The following is a 10346-nucleotide window of genomic DNA, read 5'->3' on the forward strand; positions in this document are numbered from 1 at the left end:
GCTCCCTGCCGAGCAGGGAGCCCGATGTGGGACTCGATCCAGGGACTCCAGGATCATGACCTGAGCCGAAGGCAGTCGCTTAACCAACTGAGCCACCCAGGCGCCCTGAGTTTCTAACCTAAGTGGGTTCCTGCTTCATATTTATAAGACGGCATTGAGGGGAACTATGGGGTAAGCAGTTAAATCTGAAAGCTATCTTCTAAGACTCTGCAAGCAACCAAGACTTCCGACCCTATAATCTCTAATGGTGATGACAATAATATCATCTGAATGCTTATTTCATGTCAGACACTGTGCTAAGCACTTTACATGGATTATCTCATTTAATCTTTTCAGCGTCTCTATGAGATAAATAGTAGTAGTATTCCCATTTTACAGATAAGGAAACTAAGGCACAGAGCTTAAGTACCATTCCCAAGACTTCATGAATGGTAACTTGCAAAACTAAGATGTAAGCCTAGGTCTAGCTGAAGCTCAAGAATTTTTTTTTTTTTAAGATTTTATTTATTTATTTGACAGAGAGAGACACAGTGAGAGAGGGAACACAAGCAGGGGAGTGGGAGAGGGAGAAGCAGGCTTCCCATGGAGCAGTGAGCCCGATGTGGGGCTTGATCCCAGGACCCTGGGATCATGACCTGAGCCGAAGGCAGACGTTTAACAACTGAGCCACCCAGGTGCCCCGAAGCTCAAGAATTTTTATCTTAACCAATATAATTTACTTAGAGACTCAAACAATAAATTTTTTAAAAATTATTTGAGGGTGGGGCGCCTGGGTGGCTCAGTCACTTAAGCATCCAACTCTTGATTTTGGCTCAGATCAGGGTCTCAAGTTCGTGGGACTGAGCCCTGATTCTCCATCTCCCTCTCCTCCTCCCCACCTCCTCCCATCTCTTTCTAAAAAAAAAAATATTTGAGGGGTGCCTGGCTGGCTCAGTCAGTTAAGCATCTGACTCTTGACCTCAGCTTAGGTCTTGATCTCAGGGTCATGAGTTCAAGCCCCACATTGGGCTCCATGTTGGGCATGGAGCCTACTTAAAAAAAATAATTTGAAAATGAAGCACCCTAAGAAAGAAAGACGGAAGGAAGGAAGGAAAGGAAGGAAGGGAGGGAGGGAGGAAGGAAGGAAGGAAGGAAGGAAGGAAAGAAGGAAGGAAGGAAGGAAGGAAGGAAGAAAGAAGCCCCCTAATGAACATTAGGTTTTCTTATCATTTTCATGACTCCTTAGGTCTTTTCATTTTCAATGTGTTTAAGTGTATTTTTGTGTCTCCTATAAAGAAGGCACTGATGTCAAGGGGGATGTAAAAATGATTAAGACCCTCTTGGGATTTTCAAGAAGCTCAAGGTCATCTAATAATAAGGAAGAGGCTGTATAAACATAATTTCAACATATGATACACCATCCTAGAAACAAAGTCTAGAGGAGATTAAGGGAAGGTGCAATCATGTTCACTTACTATATAAAAGTTATGATTTAGGGCACCTGGGTGGCTCAGTTGGTTAAGGGACTGCCTTTGGCTCAGGTCATGATTCCAGGGTCCCAGGATCGAGTCCTGCATCAGGCTCCCTGCTCAGCAGGGAGTCTGCTTCTCCCTCTGACCCATTCCCCTCTCATGCTCTCTCTCTCTCAAATAAATAAAATCTTAAAAAAGTTATGATTTGTTGCATATGAATATTGTTAGATGAATTGTAGAAGAGAGACAGAAATCCCACGTTAACCAAAGTAATCAACGATTCTGAAGTGTGATGTTTAACAAGACTAGTATGACTTCTGGTAAATCATGTAGCTATGTCTTTATGTGAACCATGGAATGTGACCCCTCTAAATAAGACCATGACTTTAAAGGAAGAAATGCATCCTCAACAGGCTTGATCCTTGTTGCATATTTTCAGTAAACACTCTTCCTGAGGAAAACTCCTCTAATGTGAGCTGTTGTAAGTCAGCAAACCAAGGCAGGGAGAATAAGAAGAAGAGCAGGGGAGATCTTTGGAAAGAGCTCTCTACTCAATGTGACGCTTTAGATCTCAAGAATCTTTCCAGAACGGTCCCAGACATAAATGGATACACCTGTTCTTTGTACTTTGATTGCAGAAACCAGTCTGTCATCTGCCACCAGCTGGGCCCAGTGGGTCTTGGTTCTGCCTGCCATCCAGGAATCTGAGGTGTCCATTCCCATTGCCAACCCGGCTCTCTGTTCAGGTAACTCAATTTCACGTGCACATTTCTGTCCCCCTGAAGTCTGCAGCAGTCCGTGATCAGTACTGAGAGGCTTCACCGTGGCAGTGGAAAGCAGGATGCACTCCAGACTTTGGACAAAGTAGCTCTAGTGCTCCTTTTCATTTATGTACGACTTTACATTACAAAGCCCGTCACAATCATCATTAATTAAACCTGCCGCTCATTGCCCTCTGAGGTAGGACTGAATTAGTCTGCTCATTTTACTCCTGACAAAACAGATAGAAGGGCTTAGGGATTTGCTGAAGTGAAGTGGTTCAATCAAGGAAGCTTGGCCCAATTCTTTTTTCTAGTTCATTCTTTTTTGCCTGGAAAGAGGCCTTCACGGTGCCCAGCTCTTAACTCCAAGCAGCTTAAGGAAGTCAACTGGGAAGAGCTTCTTGGCAGGGAAACGATAGCAATCTGGAGCAGAGCAGAGCAGCAATGTGGGGCTTGAATTATTTGAAAACAGCCAAGCATATTCTGCTGGTTCCCCGTGGATGTCAGACATGTGCGTGCACACGATTCCTCCCGTCAGGCTGGGGAGCAGGGCCGGGACATGGGGCCATAGCGGGAACACGGCTTACAGACAAAGCAGCCCACCCACCACCCACATTTCCACTCTCTGTTACCAATCCTTTGTGTTATGCTTTTAAACAAACTCAAAATCAAACCTATTCCAAGAGCAGGCCTAGTCCCGCAATCTGTGGGGCTTGAGGTGAAAAAAAGTGAAAACAAACAACAACAAGAAATAACAAAAACAAAGAAAACAGTGAAAACAGGGGGCGCCTGGGTGGCTCAGTTGGTTAAGCGTCTGCCTTCAGTTCAGGTCATGATCTCAGGGTCCTGGGATAGAGCCCCGCATCGCATCAGGCTCCCTGCTCAGCGGGGAGTCGGCTTCTCCGTCTCCCTCTGCCTGCAGCTCCCCCTGCTTGTGCTCTCTCTCTGTCAGATAAATAAATAAAATCTAAAAAAAAAACAAAACAAAACAGTGGAAACAGGCCCACATATCTTGTGTCTAGATATTTAAAAATTATAAATGAAGATAACAAGTAAGCTTCTTACCGTGAGAGATACGTTTATAATGAGCTAAAAAAGAGAGATGAAATTTAGAATACTTGGCTCCACAGAGCTCCAAGCCAGAATGTGGTGATTCGGGGAGAGCAGTCCTGGCCTGGACTGACGCCCTGCTTTCTCGCCCCCAGGCAAAGCCTGCACCATGAAGGGCCTCATACACCTACAAGGAGGATCCCAGACCCTGCGTTCAAGCTGGGCCACATCAGCACCCCTTCTGGCCATTGCTTACGCCTGGGGTGCGACACCAATGGCACGGTGGATCCTCAGAAGGAGAGGCCAGGAAAAGAGGCCCCTCCCATTCCCGGAAGCAGGGTCTTTGGCAGGGAATTCTGGGGTCTGGGAACCTAGAGTGGGTTCTAGAAAGGCAGCATGGCTCTGAGTGAATACATCCACCGGGCCTGTGGATTCCTCGCCCAGTGGGGAGTGGGGACCCGAAGAGGACAAGGGTAGGGCTCTCTGAAGAGCGGGCCCGAGGGGAGGGGCCCCCCTTGCGAAGACAAGAGAGCAAATGATATCTGGCCAAATGATACGTAAGCCAAAAGTGTGAGTTAATACTGGAGCCTGCACAAATCTGGATACCAGAAGTAATTGCTACCTCAACTCTAATACACATGGGCAGGAGCCGTTTCAAGTGCTTTGCCTGCTCTCCTCCCACACATAACTTATTCTGGGCAGTAGCCATGCTCTCCAGTAGGTATAAGGGCCAGAAATCAAATGAATAAACTCCATAATTCAATATTTTACTGGAGAGGTTACACCCAGATTCCAAAGCTCTAGGTGGTGATCTTGGCATGGGTGACCTTTTTTTTTTTTTAAGATTTTATTTATTTATTTGAGAGAGAAAGAATGAGACAGAGAGAGAGAGCATGAGAAGGGGGGGCGGTCAGAGGGAGAAGCAGGCCCCCTGCCGAGCAGGGAGCCCGATGCGGGACTCAATCCAGGGACGCCAGGATCATGACCTGAGCCGAAGGCAGTCGCTTAACCAACTAAGCACCCAGGCGCCCCATGGGTGACCTTTTTGTTGCCTCCCCAAGAAGAAAAGCGTGACTCCCTGGGGCCCTGGGTGTGGGCTGCCCTGCTCTTTGTAGCAGTCCTTGGGTCAGCCAAGGTTGCAAGGAGCTATGGGACAAAACCAATCCCTCCGTCCGCATGATTCCCCTCAGAATCAGAGTCATGATCTCAGTCCTGGCTTGACATACAAAAAAGTTAAAATTATGAGCTTCTTTGTTAAGTCCTATCTCTATTTCATTTAATGATTTACAACATTTAATTAAAAAAACTATGTCCACACATAAAAAGTATTCTTAGTCATCAATTCTCAAGGCAAAAGATGTAAATAGTGAAATGTATAAGATGTATACTTTGATGTTAATTTGTTGTTGTTGTGTATTTCAATGATAAGAGCACTGGATTCTGGATTCTTGGCTCAGACAAAGGCTTTAATTCAGCCTTCTTTTTTTTTTTTTTTAAAGATTTTATTTATTCATTTGAGAAAGAGAATGAGATAGAGAGAGAGCATGAGAGGGGGAAGGGTCAGAGGGAGAAGCAGACTCCCTGCTGAGCAGGGAGCCCGATGCGGGACTCGATCCCGGGACTCCAGGATCATGACCTGAGCCGAAGGCAGTCGCCCAACCAACTGAGCCACCCAGGCGCCCTAGTTCAGCCTTCTCTAACACCATGGTTCCTAATGTATGAAAGACATATTTCCTTAATGATCTTTGGATGTTGGCTACATAAATGAATTCCTTAAATTTTTTTTAATAGAGTTAAAAACACAGCCCGAATCAGAAAAAGGAGTCAATTCATACCATCAGGTAGTGGTCACTTCTGGGGTGTGGACAGACAGATCCTCCTTCTGCCCTCACCCCCACCCCCAGCCTTCTCCCCCACAGATGCACTCAGTTCAGACAGAGCCACTCTGTGAGCCAAGGACAATATGTGCACCTACGTTGACCCCATTTCTGGTTGTCACTTGACAACTTGAGCCAACTATTACTAGATGACCCAACGGTTATGATGTTGCCACCCAAAGTACCTACCTTCCTGGAGGCATGCCCTCAGCCTCCCCACCTGTCCAGGCTCCCACGTCATTGTGATTCAGCCTCCTCACCCAGCCAGTTCAAGTGAATCATATGTCCAAGTGAGTGACTTAGTGCTGGTCAATAAGATCTTGCTGGGGTGGCCCCGTCCTGCTCTCTAATAAGAAGCATGGCTTTCAGATGATGCTGATGACCATTCATAAAACTTGATGTCCCGGATGCTGTTCATCCAGAATAGTCCGGGAATGGGGCATTCTAATACACTGGGGAATATGCTGACCTATCGACTACCAGTTTTGAAAGAAAAATAAACTAATTGGGAAAGAACTATAAATTAACAAAACAACACATCACTGGCATATCATAATTTTACCCAGCATTGTAATTACGTATGCATGTACCCCACTTCTCCTGCAAGACCACAGGCTTCTTAAGGGATGGTCAGTACCAGTTTCGTCTTTATTCCCCTTATAGTACCTAGTGGGTTGCTTTATATATTGTAGGTGCTAAAAAAAAAAAAAAAAAAAAAGGTTTTGTTAAATGAATGAAAATATAGAACACAAACTATAATTTGCCAACACTGACTTAATCCTTCTCTGATGACTCAGGCCCTCCAGGGTTCAGGCTTATTATTACGTGTGTTATCTCTAGGGATGTTTAATACAGACCAACTGGCTGACAGGGGAATTCTACAATGACTGGAAGACAGTACTGGGTATCTACCGATTCATTCCACTTCTATGTCTATGTGCCTGTATTTAAAAGTCAAACACAGAAGTGATCCCACTCATTATTCCCTGAAAGAAATACCGCATCCCATAGAAGATTTCAAATAAAGAGTATCAGCTAGCTTCTGCTTTTAAACCTTCACCAGGTCAAGGAATTTATCTTTGAGATTTTTGAAAAGGTAGGATGTCATTAGTACTATTAATGTATTATAACAGTTATTTTATTAAAGTCTAATCATCGGATTATAATTTAATGAATGCAAACATATTTATCGCTATGCACCTAATATATGCCAAGCCCTGTGTTAGTCATTAGGGATACAATATGAATATAATTCATACCCTCAAGAAATTTAAATAATTTATCTTTAAGAGCATTTTATTATACAGATCATTTTACAGAACTTTAGATATCACTGTAGAAAATTAGCCTGGGTGTGATGTGACCCTCTAACAGGTCCTATACCTCACTCAAAATACAGAATAATACAAAAGAAAAAATGCAGATGTTAACTTAATTATTGACACTAGTCTTTTTTTTTTCCCCTGAAAAACTCAGCCTCCAGAATGTTCATTTAAGAATCTAGTTTTTTACACTTTTTGAATGCTGGGTAAGTTAGCTTCTGGACATGAGGTGATTTTCATTTCCATTGAGTACCATGTCTGTCCCCCAGGACTTGGGGGCAAGGCAGCTGCCCCAAGTGGGGAGAAAGGAGCCATCACAGCACCCCTCCCCTATGGCCAATCTTTCTGTGGGTGCAGTCGTGAGAGAGGCGGCAGGAGGGAGCCCTGCCCTGGGATTCAGGAGAAACCAGTCCAGTTTGTCAGCTTCCTGTAAACATGCTGATTTTCATCATGACAGTAGGACTTTACAATTCAATCTTCATATCTGAAACTAAGGGTTTAGATGCAATCAGTTTCCCAACATATATTCTGCGAAACACAGGTCCCAGAAGATGCTCCATCAAAAAGGTGCCTCGGAGTACAAGTGTGAGGAAGCCTGAACTCTGCACCCGACTGTGAAGAGTCAGTCACAAAGCACATCAGCACACTGAGGATTCGGAGAAACCGTATCATCAAAACACTGTGAGAGCAGCATTTCTCAAAAGCGTTTGGCATGAAACCCATTCTTCTAGCTTCACCCACCGATTCACTTAATGTTCTGAGGTACAAACTTTGGAAACAATAAATGATCTCTATACTCATTGGTTTTATAGTATCTTAAAGCAGAAAATAGTCTTAGAAGATAGAGGTCCATAAGGTTAGGATCTCATAGCTAGTCAGCGGCCAAACTAGGTCCCTTTCATTTGTCAATTTCTCACATTCCATATGCCAATAACCCCAGTGAATGAAATTTTACTGTGAGCAGGGCTCCAAAGAGCCTCAGTAATTGAAATTTACAGATTTTTCACTAAGCTCCAGGGTTTCCACTTTGGGTTAAATTCTTGGTTGAAGTGACTCCAGATTATGCAAAACTAATGGTGCATATCCATAGGCTGGGGAGATGTTACCAAGCAGAGAATTATCCACAATTCAAGAAATTAATGAGAAGGGGGGGAAAGCGAAACAAACAGCACAGAGTCCAAAGCCCAAGTAATTATCTCCTGGGTAACTAAAAGTAAGTTCCTTTTTTTTTTTTTTTTAATACTGAGTTCAAGGAGATCCTTTGATTTTTTTTTTTTTAAAGTATTGAGTCATATTTTCCTTTGGTGTCAGGATTAAGAAAAGAGAACTGATATTTGCTATACCAACCTCAAAGTCCAGTGTCCTAGATAGTGTCTCCTTAATGCTAACTTAAAAGAAGTCTCACACATCACTTCATAATGGACTTTGCCTTGAGCTTAAAGGACAAAGATAGTTTTAAGCTTCACTTTCTTTTCAGGCGGTTTGCTTGTAAAGAATTCTGTAAGTTGGTGGCTAAGTAAACAACTGTATGCTCCTAGCGGTGAATTGGCTGTCCCACAGTCCCAACTACAGTATAGCCCAACCCCAAAGTAATTAAAGAACCGAGCAATTTGCATTCTTTTTCTACAAAACTACTCTTGAGTAGCAGATGGCAAACACAAATGTTTTGCTCTAGAGACATATGGAAACCTCTCTGTTTCATAAAAGCCTCAATGAATATTAAACGCTGAATAATGGCATTCATTGCAAAAATAAGATGTTGTGATAATCTCCCAAACAGGCCTAATTAGGCCACATAGCTACTTGAGTTTCATAGAGTAATACGTGGGAAATTACTATGTGATTAGGATTTCATTAGCAGTTTTTCTTAATCTGAATTTTCATCCTGGCACCGAAAAATCACCTATTCAGCCTATTTCTTCAGCATTCTGTTATGTTGCAACCATCACTTATAATTGTAAATCTTAAAAATGAGTAATCAAAGAATTCTGCTTGATTTCATATTAACTGCTTCGGTTCTGTCTGAACAGTGAGAGTGAGGAATTTCAAGAGAGATCGGATGTTTTATCATAGGTTCTGGAGCATTCAACATGTTCCCTGATTAACTCCATTTAATAAGCCTTGCTGCTGTTAAATTAGAAAAAAAGTCTATGTTTATTCAGGAAATGATTATCCATATTAAGTAGGAATTGGAAGCAGGAATATGACTGGGTATGGCTCAAAATACAAAGCAGAGTCTCATTTTTCTCTGAACCTTTTAGACTGGCACCCTCATAAATTATTGTCACCACCACAGAGAGGACTGAAATGTTGCACTCCTTGGAAAGAGAGAAGTACTGATAACTGAGTCATAGGGTGGACTGAATGCTATTTGGAACAAGGAACTAGGTGTCTTGCGCTCCTTTCCCAGCACCACACCCTGCCTGGCCTCCAAGAGACCTACTAGGCCTCGAGGCTGTTGGGGTAAATCTCGATTCACCAGGGTGCTTGGTTCGCCTGGGAGGGTCACCTGTTATGGGGGTTTGGATTCAAGAGCCAAAGGATTCTATAGTCAGGAAGGGATTATCTAACCCAGCCCCCCTCATTTTACAGTTGAGGAAACTGAGGCATAGAAAGGTTGTTGTCCTGGAGCAAATCATCAGGAGCCCACTAGGATCCAGAGCTGCTTCAGCCCAAATTGGCTGTGATCTCTTTCCCCAAGCTTGAGGGCGCCGAGTTCTACTTTAACGTGGACCATGGCTACCTGGAAGGCCTGGTGCGAGGGTGCAAGGCCAGCCTCCTGACCCAGCAGGAATACCTCAACCTGGTCCAGTGCGAGACCCTGGAAGATGTGAAAATTCATCTCCAGACCACTGATTATGGAAACTTCTTGGCTAATCAAACAAATCCTCTTACTGTTTCCAAAATTGACACGGAGATGAGGAAAAAGCTATGCAGAGAATTTGAATATTTCCGGAATCATTCCCTGGAACCCCTGAGCACGTTTTTTACATACATGACGTGCAGTTACATGATAGACAATGTGATTCTACTGATGAACGGTGCATTGCAAAAAAAACCTGTGAAAGAAATTCTGGCCAAGTGCCACCCATTGGGCCGTTTCACGGAAATGGAAGCAGTCAACATTGCGGAGACACCTTCTGATCTCTTTAAAGCCGTTCTGGTGGAAACACCATTAGCTCCATTCTTTCAAGACTGTATGTCTGAAAATACCCTTGATGAACTGAATATTGAATTACTGCGCAATAAACTGTACAAATCTTACCTCGAGGCATTCTATAAATTCTGTAAGAATCATGGTGATGTCACAGCAGAAATCATGTGTCCTATTCTTGAGTTTGAGGCTGACAGACGTGCTTTTATCATCACTCTTAACTCCTTTGGCACTGAGCTGAGCAAAGACGACCGGGAGACCCTCTACCCGACCTGTGGCAAGCTCTACCCTGAAGGGTTGCGCCTTTTGGCTCAAGCAGAAGACTTTGATCAGATGAGGAGAGCAGCAGACCATTATGGAGTATACAAGCCTTTGTTTGAGGCTGTGGGTGATGGCAGTGGAGGAAAGACATTGGAGGATGTGTTTTATGAGCGTGAGGTACAAATGAACGTGCTGGCATTCAACAGGCAATTCCACTATGGTGTGTTTTACGCATACACAAAGCTGAAGGAACAAGAAATGAGAAATATTATGTGGATAGCAGAATGCATTTCACAAAGACATCGAACCAAAATTAACAGTTACATTCCAATTTTATAACCCAATGTGGGGCCTCCAATGCAGAACATCTTAAATATTAAGAAGAGCTTCCAAGGAAAATAAAAAGAATTGTGTTGTGTTATCGGGGTTACACAAAAATAATTCACATTGCAGCTTCATGAGTTGCAGAC

The 10346-nt window shown here is 43.4% G+C and overlaps 1 protein-coding gene and 1 pseudogene across 1 annotated transcript in view; both read left to right on the forward strand.

The window, feature by feature from the left end:
• The window catches only part of LACTB (lactamase beta), a 49472-nt gene extending 42211 nt beyond the window's left edge, over positions 1 to 7261 (forward strand). Inside the window, exons 8-9 of the mRNA XM_081831231.1 lie at positions 2090 to 2197; positions 7003 to 7261. The gene's annotated coding sequence lies outside the window, so the exon portion shown is untranslated. The remainder of the gene's footprint in view (positions 1 to 2089; positions 2198 to 7002) is intronic.
• Positions 7262 to 9103: 1842 nt separating this feature from the next.
• Positions 9104 to 10340, forward strand: LOC102743194 (V-type proton ATPase subunit d 2 pseudogene; annotated as a pseudogene).
• Positions 10341 to 10346: the final 6 nt, after the last annotated feature.

This window comes from Leptonychotes weddellii, chromosome 9 (assembly GCF_054177405.1).
Source record: "Leptonychotes weddellii isolate Sample4059 chromosome 9, ASM5417740v2, whole genome shotgun sequence".
Classification (NCBI taxonomy): Eukaryota; Metazoa; Chordata; class Mammalia; order Carnivora; family Phocidae; genus Leptonychotes; species Leptonychotes weddellii.